Below are 22,068 nucleotides of genomic sequence, written 5' to 3' on the forward strand. Positions count from 1 at the left end.
GACCTACCTGACACAATGCTAGTGCGACAGATGTAAATGTTTCATCAAAACCAATTATAATTCTTCTAATCCTGAAAAAGAAATAATGCAGAGGAGTGAGCTTGCAACTCAGCAAAAGAATAATATAATTTCCTATGAAAAATAACACAATCAAATGTGTAGTATTATCAAACATCAAACCATTTGATATTTAATTATGACTTTATAGTATTTACATAAACCTTGTCATAGTATTTTCTTTAGGACAGTAATGAACTTGTGAATTACATTTAATTCCATAATAATATATATATTTTTATTTTCATGGATCCCCATATGCACACAGCCAACCATAATCTTATGGGGAATTCCATATCGCACACAGCCTTGCATCATTCACAAGTAGCATTGCGTCCTTACAATCATCCAACCATAATTCTTATATATATATATACCATTTAAATAACTAACATCTCCATAATATATAAGAAACCATAATAATACCTATGATATACCAAAAACATACCATATTCCAACATGGCAGATTTAATAGTGTGCATTCACAAATACACCAAAAGTTCCACATTAGGAATTCCAAAACCATATTCTCCAGATCAGTAATACTATAAGTCTAGATTAATTTGAAACTGATTTTACATCAAATGGATGTGTATAGAAAGAGAAACATCAAAAACATTCTACCATGGTCAAGCTATCAATAAAATTAAGCAACAGAAAGTATGATCCAGATTGGCCATCACAACAGCAAAATCAAGCTTCCTCTATTTCTATAACATTTGTAAATTAAATTACAAATTTTCTATAGCAATAAGTAGCACTCCATTTGGAGTTATAAAACTCCAGATATGGCTAAATCAAATATACTGTTCACATTATAACAGGACACCCGAATTCACCATTCAACATTCATATAGAACATTAAGTTATTCACTTACCTTTGTTGCTCCCTTCCCTTTGCTTGAGCTTACTTGGGTGTCACCCTGATTCCAAATTGGTTTAGCTGAAATAGATCATAATTCACTTATTTTTAAACACCTAAAGTTAATAGAACTTCATATAGCATGATAACATCACTAAACTCTCTACATATGTGTGGCTGCCAACTATGACAGAATTAATATGGTGAATCTAAAAATCAACCAAAACTTCTATACAATAAATTTCATAATGAAACTTTCCATATCACTAACCTTATGTGTCTAATATAATTTAAAACTGATTTTGTTCCAATTGGAGGTGTATAGAGAAACATCCGTACAAAACAATCCATCTTACTCAGAGCAAAGATGGAAACTGAACAATAAAATGTATTCTCTTATTATAGTAACATAGAGCCTGATTCAGATCGAGCTAAAGAAATAAAAGTTTTAGATGACTCTTTAACGTTTCTATATCATTAAAGAACACTCAATTTAAAGCTTCCTTGCTCAAGATATGATCAAAATAATAAGACTGAAAAACTAGGTCTTTAGAACTCGAATTCTATGTCTTCTAAACCCTAACTCAATTCAACAAAATATTAAAATTACTTACCAAATAAACCTCTAAAGCCTTTGTAGATGAAGATTGAGTGGGGGAGAATGTCACGCCCCGCCTCGCAGCTAGCAAGGGAAGGCTGCACAACACTGCCCGTGTTTACCAACACGCCCACGGACACGCCCGTGTTGGTTGAATAAAAATGCGAAAGGCCTAGAAGCTTCGGGAAACACGGCCACAGTAGGTAACACGGCCAATTACCCCAGACCGTGTTCCCAACACGGCCAGGAACACGGCCATGTTGGCGGACAGGGGGAAAAACGCTATAAATACCCCTTCCTTGTACCATTTGTAAGGTGTGTGATATATGAAAGAAGAGAGCTTGTAGAGAGAGAAAGTGTGCTCATTGTAAGTAGCTTTAGTGTGAATTAATCAATACAAGTATACACTTCCACAACTCTTGCGTCTCTTTGTGCCACTTTCGTGAATTTACTTCCGCTAGCGTATTTGCTATCATTCTGCCGGGTTTGGCAATCAAGGGTAGGCTGACTAGCTATCTTGAATTTCGGGGAAATCAAGCAAGCTAGGCCGCACGTGGGCAAAGTTTTGGAGATAAAACAAAACTCACGTGATCAAAAATGGATTCTAAACCTCCAAATTCCACTTCAAAATTCAGTTTTTTTTTTTTGAAGAAGAAGAAGAAGAAGAAAGAAAGAAGAAGAAGAAGAAGAAGAAGAAGGAAGAAGATCTACCACCTTTTCTTTCTTCTTCCCCTTTTCTATCATATTAATAATATTTTTTTTTAGGTTCAATTAACCCCTTAATTTTTTTGCTATTAATCAACTCAATCTCTTAACTTTCTAATTCTTATTATGGACATAATTGTAACATTTATAATATTCTTCTATTTAACATTAGCAATAATACCATACATATCTCATGCATTTCTCATATCTATATGATATGCATGTTATACAAATAAATGCAAATGCATTAGGTGGGCATTACACAAGACCTGCCAGAAAACATTTCAAATATTCAACAATTTATTTTAACGGGAGTCGGGTCCCCAAGACTTTACTATTTTTCCCGACTCCGCCACACATCACAAATCACGACTAAAGGTAGATAGTCCGACAAACAATTATTTTAACTCACAATATTTTCTAATGCTCAACATAATTCAATAAACACATAATTTATCAAAGAATTCTAAAATCAACGGGCTAGAGAATTACCGAGACGCTTGATCGCTCGGTCGACTCGCCTCCAACCGCTGGAGTCCAATCGACGATCTGAACGCACCAATGGACTTGAAACGAAGCGCTGATGCCGATCCCCGCTTTCGATCTTCCGATCCTACCCCCGATCATCCGGAGGAATTTACGGACGATCTCAGCCGTCGATTTGTGAATGGAGTCCGATCACCCTCCAATCGACCAAAGCTCGCTGGAGCTTGCCGCAAAAGCCCAAGATTCCGACTGCCATCACTTTGCCGGATCTCCTTCCTTCGGCCACCACTACCGACGCCGCTACTCCCAAAAGAAAGCTTTCAACTCACCGGTCATTTTAAGATATAAAACACTACCAAATGACGCTGAAAACGGCCGTAATAGCGGTAAGAAAGCCGCTGCCACTTCTCGCACTCTCTCACCGATCGCTAGAGCCGCCATCGCTCGCCACCTCCATTGTGTCTCCAAATGGCTTTGCTTGCACCACCGAGCCCTCTCTCCTTTTTCTTCCTCCTCCCTTCTTCTTCTTCTTCCTCTTTCTTTTCTTTCCTTTTCCTTCCATATCAAATTTTGGTCCCTGCACTTTTCTTCCTTACCATTTAGTCCCTCAACTTTTTAATTACTAACAATTTCATCTTGCAAAATTTCCAATTAACCCTTAAATTTTTCTTTAGCTTTTCAATTAAGCCCATAACTATTTAATTTGGGCCAAATTAGAATTATTGAAAATATATAATTACATATTTACCCTTACTTTGAAATCTAAAATTACGAAAAAGCCCTTGCCGACATATTTAATTACAAAAATACCAAAAATACAAATTTTCATTAAAACCCCATATTAATAAAATTATACTTTTAATCCTTATTCCAAATTAAGTTTCCAATTAAATCCTAACACATAATTAATTTAATTAATCAATTTGCTAAACATTTTCAAATTAAAATTAACACCATTTGCTAATTAAAATTTATTATTCCCCGCTAATTCTTTTATAAAAATATTATTTACTAATCCTTTTATAACTCTCAGATATGAAATTTTAATTCATATATTCGTTTTTCGAAAAATTGAATGACCAAAAAATATAATTTATTTTCCAAAGAATTTAATTAATTTCTTCAAAATCAACTAATTGGATATAGAAAATAACTCCCTTATTTGTCTAGCATTAAAATTTAAAATTGCATTTAAATCATTCCAATTAAACCAAATAAAAATAAAGTAAAATTTATTTAAATAAAAACTCATTTATTAATTATTATTAATATTATCATTATTAAAGGAAAATTCTAGGTATTACACGAGGCAGCAAGGGAACCCGTACAACAACACTTACAACCCAGGGTGGCATAATCATCCGAACTTTGATTGGAGAAACAACAACGCCCAGGGTCCACCAGGCTTTCAAAGACTGCATCAGCAACAACCATAGCAGCAGCAGCAGGCTGGACCATCACAGCTTCCTCTACCACCCGAGAAGAAATTTAACTTGGAAGAGCTGATGATGAAGTTTGTCACGTTTACTGAAACGAGGTTCCAACAAACCGACAGTGCTCTTAGAAATTAGCAAGCATCCATTCAAAACTTGGAAAATCAGATTGGGCAGATTTCTAAGATGTTGTCTCAGAGGCAACAAGGAGCGCTCCCCAGCACCACTAAGTCTAACTTGAGGGAGCACGTGAATGCCATCACTTTGTGTTCGGGTAAGTTAGTTTCAGCTCCTTCTAAGCCTGTTTTTTATGACTCCACTATTGATGTGCAGGCTGAGGTGAACAGTAAGGTTAAGGAACCTAAAAGGCAAAAGGTGAAACCAATCCTAGTCAGGGAGTATCAACCTAAGATTCCTTATCCTGCTAGACTGAGGCAAGTAGAAGCGCAAGAGTAGTTCAGTAAGCTTTTGGATATTTTTAAACAACTGCATATTAACTTGCCTTTTATCGATGTATTAAGCGGATGCCGAAGTATACCAAGTTCTTGAAGGACATACGTAGCAGCAAAAGCAAGCTGTAGGAGGTAGCATATGTTAAGCTTAATGAAGAGTGCTCAGCAGTGTTTCAGAGCAAGTTACCAGAGAAACGTCACGACCTAGAGAGTTTTACTATTCCTTGCACTTTGGGTAACTTGTGTGTTGATGATGCATTAGTTGATTTAGGTACTAGCATAAATGTGATGCCCATGAGTATGTTCAATAAGCTAGGTTTGGGGGAGGCAAAACCCATTAGGATGTGCATTCAATTAGTTGATCATTTTGTTAAGCTTTCGAGGGGAATAGTAGAGAATGTGCTAGTCAAGGTAGATAAATTCATATTTCCTATGGGCCTTGTGGTTATGGATATGGATAATGAGCATGGTGTGCCTTTGATTTTAGGGAGACCTTTCCTTGCCACAGCTAGAGCTAAAATAGACGTGTTTGAGGGAAAGCTAGAGCTTAATGTAGGGGATGACTGTGTTACTTTTAGTTTACTCCCATTTAATAGTTCTCCTGGTGACCATGTTCATGCCATTTGTGCTATTGATGGGATTGGTCTTACATGTGATAAGCCACCACAGGATATACTAATTGATGAAGCTTTGAATGTTTCCTTGCTTGTTGATGTGCATTATTCGTTTAATGAAAACAACTTCTATCAATTTCAAACTTCGTGTTATGACACACCCGAGAAGGGTAGTTGCAAGTTTGTTTATGACAGGTCATCTAGACAGGAGGAAGGGAGTTCTCAATATCAGTTCCACAATTCAGCATGCATTTGGGATTATAGACTTAGTAAGAGACCTTAGGCGAGGAGTATCAGGGATGCATCTACATCAACCCAATCTCATACGACAGCATGTGGGATTCATTAGTACTCAGGCCAGAATCATACTACCCCAGCATGTGGGATTCAGACTTGGAGGAAGGGAGTTCTCAATATCAGTTCCACAATTCGGAATGCATTTGGGATTATAGACTTAGCAAGAGACCTCGGGCGAGGAGTATCAGGGATGCATCTACATCAACCTAATCTCATACGACAGCATGTGGGATTCATTAGTACTCAGGCTGGAATCATACTACCCCAGCAGGTCTAAGGCGTCTAGCCTTCCAGATCATCTCCGCTATCTACATACTTTATTAGCTTACACGATTATAGGAAGGGGAGATAGTTTTGGAATGGTCACACAGACTGATGTATTCATCCTCTGGGCTATGCAATATCGTAAGAAGCTTGACTTGGGATATCTGTCAGCTCGTCAAGTCCGTTCATTCATAGTCGATGCTTAAAAGAAGATGCACTACTGTTTTGGCCCGTACGTGACTAGGTTAGCCAAGAGACTGGATGTATTGGACAACTGTTTGTCAGAGCTTTCTCATATTGGTGATATGACACCATTAGGGATCAGACAGATGATCAATATGTAGATGATCACGGCTACTCGACACCCACATGGCATAGAGTACAGGCTTGTCAGCACAATAGTAAGGGAGGCTAGAGAGCCAGCAGCTAGTGGAGCCCAAGACTCGACGGTTGAGATTCCAGATGTTAGGATTCCTAACCCAGCCAGAGTGTTTATGCCTACATCTGGAGCCTCCTCTTCTAATTCTGCAGGGACATCGAGTGCTCATATTAGTGCTTTGGCTGACTGACTAGATCGAGTCTGCAATTTATAGCAGCAGTACTATACTGAGTTTGTGCAGCATAAAAAGGAGTTTGGACAGTTTCAAGAGGAGACTAGGGCATAGTTACAGGTCTTAAATGATATGCTGCAGCAGCTTATGCATGGGCTGGATAGGCAGGCCACCCAGGCAGACCTAATGGCGGAGCAGATTTAAAAGATGGTGGAGACCGGAGCACAAAATTAGTGATTCATCAATGAAATGGAGTTCGATGTAGCAGGTTGTTTCACGGACCCTGTACCACCACCACCGCCCCCTCTTTCAGCGCCTTCCCCTACTCCTCACCCTCCAGCAGATCTAGCCAGTGAGGATGCACCTTCGACAGACTAGCAGCATTGATAAAAATTTATGTTATTTTTCTTTTCCTTTTCCTTTTTATTTTCCTTCTTTATTTTATTTTACTTTATTTTCGTTTCTTTTTGCATTTTCATTTTATGTTATTTTCTTTTATTTTCCTTTCATGTTATGTTATTTTAGTGGAACACTTTGTTTTGCCGTCTTGATATGTACATTTAATATAATCTTCATTTTTTTTATGATGTGCTAGTTATGTGCTATACCCAGTTTTAATTTTTTTTAATACTCTGGACAGTGTTATACTCAAGTGTGGGGTAGGTATCTATGGCTCTATCCCTTGATTGTTTAAGGCAATGATAACAGACTATTCTTAGGATGTTAGGACCTAGGTTTTTCATGACATTTAAGCTTAGTTTATTCTTTCATAATTAATGACTTAATTCACACACTAGTAATTGATTGTCCCTCTCAATTTTTTGTTCTTGAAAGCAATTTCATTATATTCAATATGTCAATGTGACATATTGGCCGGGTTAAATCGGTGTTACTTGAGTTCCTTACAAATTTACCACCTTTGACTTTGAACTTTGATTATGCTAATCTCTTATTCAATTTATGTGATGATTCAATTGATAAGTCTAGGAACCAATTGCAAATTTTAGCCACTTCAAACGTGACTTTTTGAACCAAAATTTGAGCATCCCTTGCACATTATGCTCATGATTTTTCTTCTTTGAGTGCGCGTTATACTTAATTTCATTTCTAGAACTTGCTCTGTAATGCTTGTTGAGGTTATATGAATTCTTGAATACCATTAGATGATTTGGGCAACTTAGGATTTCCCCACATTTGGCCAAAAGCCTACCGTTTGTTTCCATTAGTTAGCCAGTTTTAAGCCTTAACCTTTTCTTCATGATTTGCACCTAATCACTACACATACACCATTTTATACATCTATCTTTCCTTTCACCTTGTATACCAAGTAATTATGTGTTATGCTTCTTCATTTAGGGAATCATAGTGTCTAACATTGTTCTAAACTCACTTAGTGTTTTTAGTCATTCTTTGATGCTCCCTTCAATCTAAATTGGATAACTATTCTTATTGTTTATGTTACTAATCATGCAGTCCCTATATAAGCTAATGTAATATATATATATATATATATACATAGTATATATTCAAGAAAAATAATAATAATATATTTCTTACTTATTTCTTAGCTCTTAGCTCTTTCAAATTTAATTCTTGTGAGCATCCTTTACTTCAAATAAGGCTTAGTGAGTATTTTTGTTGTTTTGGCATTTAGATCTTGAAGCATTCATTTTAAATAATTGCATGATTTTTCAGTATACTTTGCACTTCTATACAAATATTCTTACCTTTACCTTAGCCACATTTCAACCCTTGTAAAGACCCTTTGATTTTGGTATTCATTTAATCACGGTAGCAAAGATGAGACTGATAAGCAAGCTTATGGTAAACAGGTTGTGTGCAGCTGCATTGAGGGAATTTTCTTGTTTACCTGTAAACACTGTGAGTGATTTGAGAGATTCCTGTGAGGCAATGGTTCTTAGTCTTTAATGCTGAATTGTTATATAAGTTGTACTTCGAGATGGTATTATTATAGTTTTCTTTAAAGGTGTATAACTTGTTAGTTACTTGAGTTTCATTCTTTATATGTTGAATAAGGTTGAGTTGTGAACTTTAGCATGAATTTTGAGGGGTGATTGTTGCTTCTGCATGTATTGAGTTATTGATTGCTTGAGGACAAGCAAAAGCTTAAGTGTGGGGTGATTTGATATGCATCATTTTATACATGTTTATATGCCCAATTGCTTACATTTTTGTGCATAGTTATCTTATTTTATGCTAGAATCACCTGTGTTTTGGTTCCTTTCACATTTCAGGTCATTATCGAGGGACATTATCAATAATCAAGGGAAATACGTGCAATTACGGACCAGAATCCATTAAAATTGAGCAAGGACTAGCATTCCAAGGTTGAGCACAGCCTGGACTTTAGCTGTGCTGAACCATCAATTCTTGACCTTCAAGACTGCCATTTTGGCACGGTTTTCGAAGCCACCATGGCCTCCACCACGGCCCGTGGTGGCTCAGCACCGGCGAGGGCATGGCTAGGAAGAAGCCATAAGTTGTGGGACTCAGAGGTCCAAAGACGGCCTGGACTCATCAGGCCGATCAAAGACAGCTTGACCGTCTTTGAGAGATTTATATAGGCAAATACGATTTATTGAATCAGGGTTCGATTTTCTGACTTGATTTCACATATACAAGCATAAGCCATCTTTTCCCAGACTTCAATACTTGACTTTAGAAGACCATTTCATTTATTGAAGGAAGGATTACATTGGTTTTAACATCAAATTGAAGATTAAGAGGAGATTTGGGGCATTCAAGAGGCAAATTAGGGTTCATCATTCTGAATTGGGAATTTAGGATTTTTCATCCAACTTGAAGAAGAAGGGTGTACATGGCTTCAATTTACTTTTATGAATTTGTTTTTTACTTTGTGTTGCTTATTAGTACGAATAACTAAATTTGTCAAACCCATTGGGGTTCCTATGTTGTTGGATTGATTCTAATGCTTATGAGATTTTGATTATCAATGCTTGTCTCTTCTTGCTTTCATTATTAATGAGAAATCACATTATTCATGAGACGTTGTGAGTTGTGGTATTTAAATTACTTTATGTAATTGAGTAATTCATTTAGTAATTAGAAATTTGAATAGCAAGAACTGGTTAATGATCACTTAGAGATAAGGGTAATTGACTAGCTGGATTAAGAATTAACAAAGCTTAATAAAGGTAGGTTAAAGCTTAATGCTAAGTTAATAATCGATCGTTAGGAAGAGATTCCAACTTTAGGTTATTAGGTTTAGGAGTTCGGTTATCTCGAGAGGGAAACCAAATTCAGTTAAGAATTCATCCATAGGTAATTGCAATTGGTAATCAATATAATCTCTATCTTCACTAAAATCCAACTAGCTTAGGTCCCTTTTGGGTATGCTTTTTCCTTCGTGTTTTCCTAAATCCTTTCAGATTATTTGACACTTAGTTAACCGCTTGTTTATATTTAATCATAGCATAGTAACTTCATCGACTTTGGTAAGGATAGATAACATAAGACGCTGTAGGAGTTCTAGGATCACCCTTTCTTGAGAATATGACCTTGATACTCATCATTTGTGCTAGTCTGCATCGATAGGTTCACTGCCTTAGATTTTAGCTACACAAATAGCCTATCACTAGGCCCTCTATGGGATCTAAACAAGGTTTTCTCTTACAATTGGGGGTCTACGACTCTCGCTAATCTGTACCATCAGATGGACATCACTATCCGTAAAAGTAAGAGGACTTGTAGCTTTTGGTATGTTGTACATGTAAGTTCAACTGTATCTTCTTTATTTATGCTTTCTTATATTTGCAGCGCGACTACTGATTTTTGTTTTTCAGGTCTGAGCCTTAGAGATTGGCCTTATGGTGGGCTCTTAGACCATCTACACATCACAGGCCTTTCCTCACTCGAGTCGCTAGGGCTTGAGCATGAGTGTTCCATTAGAGTGGGTTCACATCTATATACACCATATGTGGATCAACGACCTAACCTAGGACAAGGTAAATAAAAATCTATTAGTCATATTTGCAATTTATGTATAAAGTTACTTACCTTTCCAATTTATAGATTCGGAGCCATTGGCTGGGAGAGTGCCATTATTGGGATCCCTACATGCTCTCTGTTATTGATCTCGAGCATAGGAGGATCCTATTGGCCGGACCGGCTTGTCGGGTATGGTATTTGGGCGAGAGGATCTACGGATGGGAGTGAGGTCCTAACAGATGTCGATTCCCCTTGTCTCCACCCCTCTCTATGTTGTGGATAGTGGATTTTTCTAGGGAGGAGATAATAACATGTTTAATGGGATATTATGAGCCCGGGGATCTCACCATCTGGTCCTAGAGGATGGACTATGCTTTCTTCATTCCTCAACTACTAGGAACTATGCCATTTGATGATGACACCATGGCTCAAGTACTTCTTCTGACTTACTTTGTTGAATTTTCTTTTTGCCCGCTTATTCTGTTTATTTATGCAACTGCTTTGTAGTTCATCTATTGTACCCCTACTACTTCTCAACCGACAGAAGGTCGATCTACCTGATGCTTCAAGTCCTGTTATATCTCTAGTTCCTCTACAGTTTTCCTCGATTTCTCGTGTCCAGCACCAATTTTCACATGCACAAAGGGTAAATATTAAATTAGAATATGTAAAATTCAAAAAAATTGAAATATACTCTAATTTTATTTACTGTTAACTAATTAAATTCAAAACCTAATCAAATTAGATTCAAAACCCTATGTGCTCTTATTATTAAATTCAAAATCTAATAAAATTAACATGTTAAATAGAAAGGAATTCAAGTTTAGTCATGCGAATCATGTGGTAAAAACATTACAGAAACATTCCTTATATGTTTCTATAAAAAAATATATATAAAAGAAATATTTTGGGAAGAGATGTTCATGATGTGGATGTAAGGGAACCTTCAGGTTGTCACCGTTGGTTGTTGTTCTACGAGTCTCAAAAGACGAGGAAGCTGTTGAATCAAAGAGTGGTTGGGAATCCATTTTTTCTTTTAGGATTTTAGAAAAGTTTATGTCACTCTTCAATGGGTTTTCTAATTTTGGAGCTCTTTCTTAGTGGCCGGCTAAAGGCTTCTATATCGATGTAGCTAGAAAACTTTTAAGGATTCTTGCTCTAATAATTAATTAGTGTTGCTAGCTCTAGACCTAAGCCATATTATTCTATTTATAGGAGTAGGGTAAGTAAACCTTAGGAAATACTGATAATTTCAATTATTTTAAAAAATAGATTTAATTATTCCTCGTCTTTATTAGATTAATATCATATAAAAAGGGATTAGATCTTTTATTCTCAAACAATCATAAATTTTTTTTTATAATTCTCAATAATTATGATAAACACCTTCTACAAACTTATTCTTATCAATTTTTAGTATTTTAGCTCGAAAATATATATAAAACGACGTCATATTTAAAAAAGGGTCAATCAGCATTGTGTAGAGCCAATCGACTATGCAGAGAGCTGATTCGACTCTTTGCTAAGCTGATCGGCTCTGTGTAGACCAATTGGCTGTGCATAGAGCCAACTGGCTCTAAGGAGCAAAAGTTCTAAATTTTTTAACAATTTAGTCCCTTAACTTGTAAAAACTATCATTTTACCCCTCAAACTTTATTTTTTTGTCAATTGGGTCCAAATTGATTCTAGAAAAGTAATTGGAAGTCTAATTATTTCCATCCTTTACTCAGATTCAGCCTTCTTTAATCTCCTTAGACTCGATAAAGGTAGTAACTTTCATCATTGGTTGTGTGTGGATTATCAAGACTAGAAAGGTCCTACTCTTGAAGAAGGATGGTAAGGTTAGGATGTGTGTGGATTATCAAGACCAGAATAAGGTATGCCCTAAGGGCGATTTTCCCTTTCCTCACATAGATGTGATAATCAACAGTGTTGTTTCAAGTGCAATGTATTCCTTCACCGATGGGTTCTCCAAATACAATCATATCATAATGGCAGTAGTGTACACGTTGAAACTAACACTTATCATCAAATGGAGTACATACTATTATAAGGTTATGTAATTTGGACTAAAGAATGCAGGAGCAACTTATCAAAGAGCAACCACTACCTTATTTCACGACATGATGCACAATGAGGTGGAGGTATATTTAAATGACATGATGGTAAAGTCTGCATAAAGGGAAGGGCACTTTCAGGCTTTTAATAAGTTTTTAGGATAAGTGGAAAGGTATAACCTAAAGCTCAACCTGAAGAAGAGCATATTCAGAGTAACGTCAGTGGAGCTGTTAGGGCATATAGTGAGTCAGCGGGGAATAGAGATTGATCTGGAAAAGAAAAAGAAGTCAGAATGTCTTTAGGACATTTATATTACATCCGTAGGTTCATCTTCAAGCTCACAATGGTTTGTAATCCGATTTTTAAGCCCCTGAGGAAACATCAAACCCATTGTGTAGGATGAGCACTATTAGAAAGCCTTCGACAAAATTAGAGAGTATCTGATGAAGTTGCTGATATTGAAGCCGCCAATGGAGGGCAAGCCGTTGGATTTATACTTGGCCTTAGAAGAGGAAACCATGGGAGCAATGGTAGCATAGTGTGAACCTAATGACATAGAGCATGCAGTTTATTATCTCAGTAAGAACTTACCACCTTATGAGTCAAAGTATAATCTCGTAGAGAAGACGTGCTTGGCTATAGTATAGGTTATAAGGAAGTTTAGACATTATCTCTAAACGGTTACTACTCCTAATAAAGTTCGACATTAATTACGTCACCAAGAAGGTAGTCAAATGTGGGGTTGTAGCAGAGTTCTTGATTTATAATGCAATAAAGAGAGGCAAACCTTAGGATCTAGAGTTTCCTAATGAAAATCTAGGGGCAATTGAGATTCGAGAGCTGAAGGATTAGAAGTTGTTTTGATTACACTTGAAGGTGAGATGCTGTCGATGGCCAAAAGATTAGACTTTAAAGTGACAAATAACATGGCAGAGTATGAAGCATGTTAGTTTGGATTAGAAGCGGTTGTGGTGGCAGAAGCAAAGAAGTTGATGGTTTATGAAGACTTCGTGCTGGTAATTCAACAAGCCCATGAAGAATAGAAAGTGAAAGAAGAGAGGTTGAAACCATATGTCAGCTATCTCAAGACTTTTATTTGTAACTTCTCCAAATATTCACTTATAGACTGCCATAAGATGAGAATCAAATGGCAAATCCACTGGCTACCCCTTTCGTCCATGTGGGACAATCGTTTGCAACTTCTGATGAAACCATTGGTGATTGTAAAATCAAGTGCGCCTTGTTATTAGGGAGATCTGATAATGCAAGTCCAGATAGGACTAGAAGAGAAGCCTTGGTATCACGATTTGAAATGGTCTGTAGAAGACAAGGAATATCTAGAGAGCAACTGCGAAGGAAATGTATGCACTACGGATCGAGGTTAGGAACTACATCAGCGATGTCGAAGTATTATACAAAAGGATGACTTCGAGTGTCTAGCTCTAGTGTGTGACTAAAGGGGAAGCACAAGTGCTAATGGAAGAGATGCACAAAGGGGTGTGCGGACCTCACATGAATGGCATAGTGTTTAACTAGAAAGATATGCGTTAAGGTTATTACTAGCTGACAATGGAAAAAGATTGTATAGCCTTAGTAACGATATTGCGTGAGTGTCAGCTCTACAGCGACCTAGGTCATAAACCCCCGATTGAACATCATAACTTGATGTCTTCATGGCCTTTTGCTGCTTAGGGAATTGATATCATTGGTGAAATAAAGCCTCCTTTGAATGGTCACAGGTTCATAGTTGTAGCAATCGATTACTTCTTTAAATGGGTCGAGGCTAAGCAAATGGCTAGATTTATAGAGAAGGAATATGATCTACAGGGATGGGGCCCACATCATGTTATGATGCATAATGGCATGCAGTTCATGGGCGAAACAACATATCTACTAGCAAAATACAAGATCAAACATCATAGGTCTTCTTTGTACAGACCTCGAGAAAATGGAGCGATAGAAGCAGCTAACAAGAACCTAAAGAAAATACTCTTGAAAATGGTGTGGAATCATATGGAATGGTCATTTCGATTATCCTTCGCACTTTAGGGATATCGAACAACTAAGTGGATGTCGATAATATGGACTACATACATTATGGCTTATAGGACTGAAGCGGTCTTACTAGTTAAATTAGAACTGAAATTCTTGAGAGTTGTATTGGAGACTGAAATACTAAAATATCAATAGGTCGAGCAGGATACCAATAGTTGGCTCTAATTCATTAAAAGAGGATGAAAGCTCTATACCACATGCATTTGTACCAAAAAACAGATAACTAGGGTGTTCAATAAGAAAGTAAAACTAGGAAAAATCAGAACCAATGATTTGGTGATGAAACACATAAGACCAACTGTATTCGACCCAAGAGGGAAGTTCAAACCTAATTGGAAAGGCCCGTACTTAGTGAAGAAGATCCTGCGCAAGGCTACCGCTAAAATCTCATAGCTGAAAGGGAACGAATTTTCTAAGCCCATTAACTTGGATCGTCTCAAGAAATACTATGTATAAAATTAAAATAAAAAAATAGCCTCATGATTAGAAGACCTGAAACGACCGATCAACAAAAAACAGGGCAAATAAGAGAGAAATAATTAGTTGGAAAATCTGAAAAAGCTGGCTGATGACAAGGGTTGTATCATGAGAAATCAAAATGCATCCACCTAGGCCTTTACTAAATGAATAAATCATTTATATATTTTTTCAAATATATATATATATATATATATGTTTATTACCTTATGTACTAACTAAAAGAAAAACTAAGTTAAAGTCGTGATAAAAATAAATGAGATATAAAAAAGAAGCATATTTTGGGCGGCATTTTTGGGTGTGCACCCAAGTCTCTCAAGGACTATGACACTGTAAAGCTTTTGGACCTAATAGGAACATGCTAACTAATCACAGAGACTAGAGCGGAGATGGACTCACCATGCGGGTAATTTTCTAGAACACTTTTACTAATGGAATGGCGTACTAGATTCCATAAGGAAGCTTCGCTACATCCATAGATGGATCCGGATGCCAACTTCCTTATTTATGTATCTTAATCTTTAATTTTGTTGTTTAATGGGCTTTTCCTTATAAATGCGATAATTAATATCTTACAAGCATTAATAATAGTATGTGACGTCCTTGTAAGTGTAGCCCATTTTTATTAAGCCCAATCCATATTTGATTTGTTAACCTACTTAACTAATTAATTATGTACAAGGCTTACTTAGTGTAGCCTAATTATGAATTATGCATTTAATTCTAGCCTTTAAGCCTAAATGGACTACCTTTTTTTTTTATGCTGAAGCCTAATTGGGTGACCTTAAATCTAATGTGACCTAATTAATTTAATTAAAAAATGGCAAAACCCACTAAGTCTATATGAATTTTAAATTTAAGCCCATTTCACCATCCTTTAACCTAATGGACTACTTTTTCATGTTAAGGTCCAATTTTAACCTAAGGTCTATTTGTCCAGTTTTAGTTAGGCAATCACACAGCAAATTTATGGCATCCATCAATACAATACAGGAATTGAAATGCAAGAAATTAAATCTAACTATTACAACCCTCCTACAAATAATAAATTGAAAGAAAGATACTTTAGACTAAGCTACAATGTACAAAATCCACAAGAAATCCTGAATTAGGGCATAAAATGGCGTAAAGTCGACCGACTGAGGTCATAGTGTCGATCAGCTCTAGGCGCTTTTCCTCGACTGGAACTGCGATTTTCTTGAAATTCTCATTCTTCGAAGCTAATTTTACATGCACATAAAGTCAAAAAATATTAAAAAATGCTAAATAATAGAATAAAAACATAGAAGATAAAGTAAATAGACTAAAAACACATAAAAATAACATAGATACAGAATAAAGTAGGAGGAGGTTAGAACACCTTGCATTGCAGATTCTAGATTTTGAACATATAGCCCTAACTATTATATAATTAAATAATCATTCAAAATAAAAAGAATACAAATCATATAACCCTAATTCTTCTAATTATTAGATTCAAATCTAGCATGTTCATATTATCACATTTAAATTCCTCAAAATCTAATAAAATTAGAAACATGTTAATTCAAAAGAACTCCTAATCTAATCATGTGAATCATTCAAAAATTAGTCTAGATATGTTTCTAGAATCAGAAAATTAACATAAAAAACCAAAAAGGGAAAGATTGGTTGATGATGCTGGATTTGGGGGAACACTCAGGTTGTTATCATATATTATTGATTTGCGAGTCATTAGAGGCGATGAGGCGATTAAATTGAAGGTCGGATGAGAATACACCGTTGTCTAGGATTTGGAAAAGCTTTTGTCATTTAATGAAAATCTTTACTAATCTTAGTTCTTTCTTAGTGACCTCTAATTAAAGTTACCAAAATGCTCCCTACCTTTGAGAGGTATGGTTTTTTTCAATGTTTTGGCTAACAACTGATATTTGCTAAAAGTTAATAATGATTGGTCCCACTAGAAAAGAAAAAAAATTTCTTTTATCGGTTAATAATATCCAATAAAATAAAAAATATCTTTTAAAAATGCTAATAATTATCATAAGAACTTGTTGGAAATTTATTTTATTATTTTATGAGCAATTTTAAGTCAAAATATGCATAAGACAACATAAAAAATTTAAAAATCAGTCAATATGTAGAGCCAATTCAGTTGTACGGAGAGCTCATTAGCTTTAAGCAAAAAGTTTGAAAGTTTTTTGCCTTTTAGCCCCTGAACTTGTAAAAACTATCGTTTCACCCCTCAAAGTTAAGTTTTTATGTCAATTGAGTCCAAATTGATTATATAAAAGTGTTTTTAAGTCTAATTATTCTCAACCAAGTTGATTCACTCGTCTTCAATCTCCCGAGACTCAAGAAAGGCAGTAACTTTCATCACAGGATTTTCTGTAATTCCCTCGATATCTGGATTCGAAAGATGGGTGCTGGCAGCTGCTCCCGTATGTGGGCGACGGTTTCGGGCACGCACCTAAGTCTCTTTAGTGACTACGGCACTGCTAGGCTTTTTAATCTAATAGGAAACTGATAGGCATAATATTATACATATTTACATGCCTAATTGTTTACATTCTTTTGCATAATTATCTCGTTTTATGCTAGAATCACCTATCTTTTGGTTCCTTTCACGTTTCAGGTCATTATCGAAGGACATTATCAATAATCTTGAGAAATACGCACAATTACAGACCATAATCTATCAAATTGAGCAAGGACTAACATTCTAAGGTTGAGCACGGCTTGGACTCCGGCCGTGCTGAATTGTCAATGAGTTGCCCCCAAGAGTGCCATGTTGGCACGGTTTCTGTAGCCACCACGGCCCGTGGTGGCTCAGCACCGGCTAGGGCACGGCCTGGAAGAGGTTAACAAAACTGAATGCGTAGGTTCAGCATGACCTGGACTCCGCCAGTGCGGATCAACACAGGCTTGACCACGGCCGTGCTGATGGGACTATATAGGCAAAAATGATTTGGTGAATTAGGGTTCGATTTTCTGACTTGATTTCTATTATACAAACTTAAATCATATGTTTCCAGACCTCAATTGTCGACTTTAGGAGATCAATTTCATCAATTGAAGGAAGGATTTTCACTTGTTTCAACATCAATTTGAAGATCAAGGCAAGAGTTGGGAGCATTCAAGAAGCAAGTTAGGGTTTGCTATTTTGAATTGGAAAATTAGGATTTTCTCATCCAACTTATTGAAGAAGGGTGTACATGCCTTTAATTCACTTTTCTGATTTTATTCCTTATTTTGTGATGCTTATTAGTATGAGTAGCTAAATTGTTGAATCCAATTAGGGTTCGTATGTTTGTGGATTGATCTTAATGTTATGAGATTTTGATTGTCAATTCTTGATTCTTCTTGTTTCTATTATTAATGAGAAGTCACTTTATTCATGAGACGCTGTGAATTGTGGAATTTAGATTGCTTTATATAATTGAGAGATTCGTTTAGTAATCAGAAAATTGAATAGTAAGAACTGGTTAATAATCACTTAGAGATAAGGGTAATTGACTAGCCGGATTAAGAATTAACAAAGCTTAATAGAAGCATGTTAAACCTTAATGCTAATCGAATAATGGGTCGTTAGGAAGAGATTCCAACTTTAGGTTATTAGGTTTAGGAATTCGGTTATCTTGAGAGGGAGACAGAATTCAGTTATGACTTCGTCCACGGGTAATTGTAATTGATAATCAATTTAATCTCTATCTTCACAAAAATCCAATTAACTTAAGTCCCCTAGGGTTTGCTTTTCCTTCGAGAGTTTTCCTAAATCCTTTCAGATAATTTAACATTTAATTACTTGTTTGTTCATAATTAATCAAAGAATAACACTTCACTAATTTCTTTAGGTTAGATAAGATAAGACGCTATAGTAGGTCTAGGTTCACCCTTTCCCGAGAATACGACCTTGATACTCACCATTTGTGCTAGTCTGCATCGATAGGTTCACTGCCTTAGATTGTAGCTATGTAAATAGCCTATCAAGTTTTTGGCGCCGTTGCCGGGGAATACTTTTTGTGTGAACTAGAACGAACTTGTGTTTTTGTTTATTTAGCCATATTTATTGTTCTGTCTTTATTTTGCTTTATTTTATTCTTTCATTATTTTATCTATTTTTGTTCTTCGGTCGCTACATTCCCTTTATGACGAGGACCTGAAACTCTAATCTTATAGAGCCTTCGTCTGATTTAGAACGATCCCTTAGACTTTTAAGGAAGCATTTACAATTAGAAGAGGAGGAGATGGAGGTTGAGGTACCTGTAGATAGACCAGAAGGGATGGAGAATCACAATGAAACACAGCGGATGCCAACAGAACGATGTACGAGTTTGCTATACCATCATTGGATGGGACACAAATGAGTATACTCAGATCAGCGGTGGCAGTTAACAATTTTGAGATAAAGCCAAATGTGATCCAGATGGTACAGCAGAGTGTACAGTTTGGGGGGCTGCTAAGCGAGGATCCCAATGCCCATATAACCAACCTTTTGGAGATATGCGACACTTTCAAGATAAATGGAACTACCGATGATGCCATCCGACTGAGATTATTTCCATTTTCTTTAAGGGATAGAGTAAGGAGATGGCTGCAGTCCTTTCTAACGCACACTATTACAACCTGGAAATCTTTGGCTGAAAAATTTCTTTACAAGTATTTTCCTCCAAGTAAAACTGCTAAATTGAGACATGATATTTCTTCTTTTATGCAGATGGACGATGAGAGCATGTACGATGCCTGAGAGAGGTATAAGGACTTGTTGAGATGTTGTCCACACCACGGTCTACCAATATGGATGCAAGTTCAGACCTTTTGCAGTGGTTTGAACCTTGCTACGAGGCAAATGGTGGACGCTGCAGCAGGTGGAGCTTTATACAGCAAGACGCCGGAGCAGGCGCAGAACCTGATAGAGGAGATGGCCATGAACAACTACTAGTGCCAATCCTTTAGGAGTAGACCGGTCAAACAAGGAATGGTCAACCAAATAGACTCCACATCAGCCTTAGCAGCTCAAGTGGAGATTCTGACTAAGAAGTTAGACCAGCTTCAGATGCTGGTTCATGTAGCCCAAATAAGCTGTGAATTTTATGATGGCCCGCACTACAGTGCAAACTGTAATGCGGGAGGTATGTTTGCTTCTAGTAATAATTCTCTCTTTATTGTTTCTGCTGACATGGAACAGGTAGAGTGCATGGGTAATGCCCTTAAACAGCAGAACAACCTATACAACAGCACATACAACTCCGGCTGGCGTAACCATCTAAATTTCGGGTGGAGAAATAACAACGCCCAAGGTCCACTGGGCTTTCAAAGGCGCATCGACCAACATAACATCGTCGTACCATCACGACCTCCACCGAGCCAAAAAAATTTAACTTGGAGGAGCTGATGATGAAGTCTGTCACGTCGACAGAGACGAGACTCCAGCAGACAGACAATGCCTTTAGGAATCAGCAGGCATCCATCTAGAATTTAGAGAGTCAAATTGGGCAGATTTCTAAGATGCTGTCTAAGAGGCCACAAGGATCACTCCCTAGCACAACAGAGTCAAACCCTAGGGAGCATTACAAGGCTGTCACCTTACGGTCAGGTAAGCAATTGTCTAGCTCTGATTAGAATACAAAGTTGCCTAACCTCACTTGCTTTAGCTATTAAACTCACATTCTTTTCACTTTTCTCTCTAGGCCGATTCTTTACTACTTTTTCGTTATCCTTAATCTTTTTTTTATTCTCTAAAATACCCTTTCTATTCTCTTTCTTTTTTCTTTTCGGCCTCCACTCTCATCTTTTCTATCTTACATTGGTTTTCATATACTTCCTTTGAGGAAAGTGGTGTCAATATGGTCTTTCTTCCATGGTGAATGAATACCTATTCAAGTACCTATCATGCATTGTCGTCCTATCAAATTGCCATGGTCTCCCAAGCGACAAATCACTAGCATGCATAAGTACTACATTGCGCAACACCTCATCATGATATTTACTAATAAAAAAGGAAATAATTGCTTACACCTTAACCTCACCACAATCATTAAGCCATTAAAGCTTATATGAATATGGGTGTGGTATGGTAGGAACCCTAATCTACTAATCAAGAGAGTACTTACAACATTAGTGCAACTCTCACTATTAATAATCACATTACATGCCTTGCCTTATATATGAAATCTTGTATGAAACAAGTTGTCCCTTTGTTGCTCATAGCAATCTTTTTGATAATACATCTCTCACACACGCACGTGTTTAACACTCAAAACAAATGAAAATTAAAATGACAAGTAGAACATAAAACTATACTTAATGAACACGATTAAGCCAAAACACAATAAAAGAATATAAGAACAAGATGTAATGGAGAATAACTAACTTTAATGAACGAATAACGAAAAGGACATAATTAAAATACCAAAACGATTTTTTTCCTAATTTTAGAACTCTAGCAATTGACTTAAACAAAGAACTAATAACATGAACTAAATTAAAAGACAGAACAAAGAAATATAAGAAGTCAGAATTGACTAATGAAAATATGAAATGATAAAACCTTATCTATAGCCAAAGCTCTAATAACAAATGATATGCAACATCCATGAATAAGCTTAAGAACCCCTTTTAAATTGTGGACCCCTTTATATTAATATGAAAACCCCAACAACCAATTCGGTTCAACCCTAATTTCAAAACACTCCACAGAAGATGATCAATCTACTTGACTGTTTCTTAAGCATGCATTCTACACAAGAACACAAAGACCATGTTTTGCATCCTTTTATTCACAAGCTTATTGTTATGTATTTTGATGGCATATTAGTCTATAGCAATTCCATGCATGAGCATTTAAAGCATCTCAGGACTTTATTTCATGTCTTGCGAAGAGAAAAGCTTTATGCTAATCTTGGCAAGTGTGATTTTTGCACTCCTAAGGTACTTTTTCTTGGATATGTTGTTACTGCTAATGGGATTAAGCTAGATAAATAAAAGGTAGAGGCTATTGCTTTTTGGCTGACGCCTAAGAGTGTGAGTGAGGTGAGATCTTTTCGTGGCCTAGCTAGCTTCTATAGGCAATTTGTTAGGGATTTTTCTATCCTTGCTGCCACTTTAACTAAGATTACTAAGAAGCATGTAGGTTTTAAATGGGGAGAGGCACAAGATAGAGCATTTCAGGTTTTGAAAGATAAATTGATTAATGCTCCTTTACTTGCTTT

At 36.4% G+C, this 22,068-nt stretch overlaps 1 non-coding gene across 1 annotated transcript; it reads right to left on the reverse strand.

Moving 5' to 3' along the window:
- Positions 1 to 19,541: 19,541 nt before the first annotated feature.
- Positions 19,542 to 19,648, reverse strand: LOC125369373. Its single transcript, XR_007214931.1, has one exon. It is a non-coding gene; the product is annotated as a small nucleolar RNA R71 (small nucleolar RNA).
- Positions 19,649 to 22,068: the final 2,420 nt, after the last annotated feature.

This window comes from Ricinus communis, chromosome 2 (assembly GCF_019578655.1).
Source record: "Ricinus communis isolate WT05 ecotype wild-type chromosome 2, ASM1957865v1, whole genome shotgun sequence".
Classification (NCBI taxonomy): domain Eukaryota; kingdom Viridiplantae; phylum Streptophyta; class Magnoliopsida; order Malpighiales; family Euphorbiaceae; genus Ricinus; species Ricinus communis.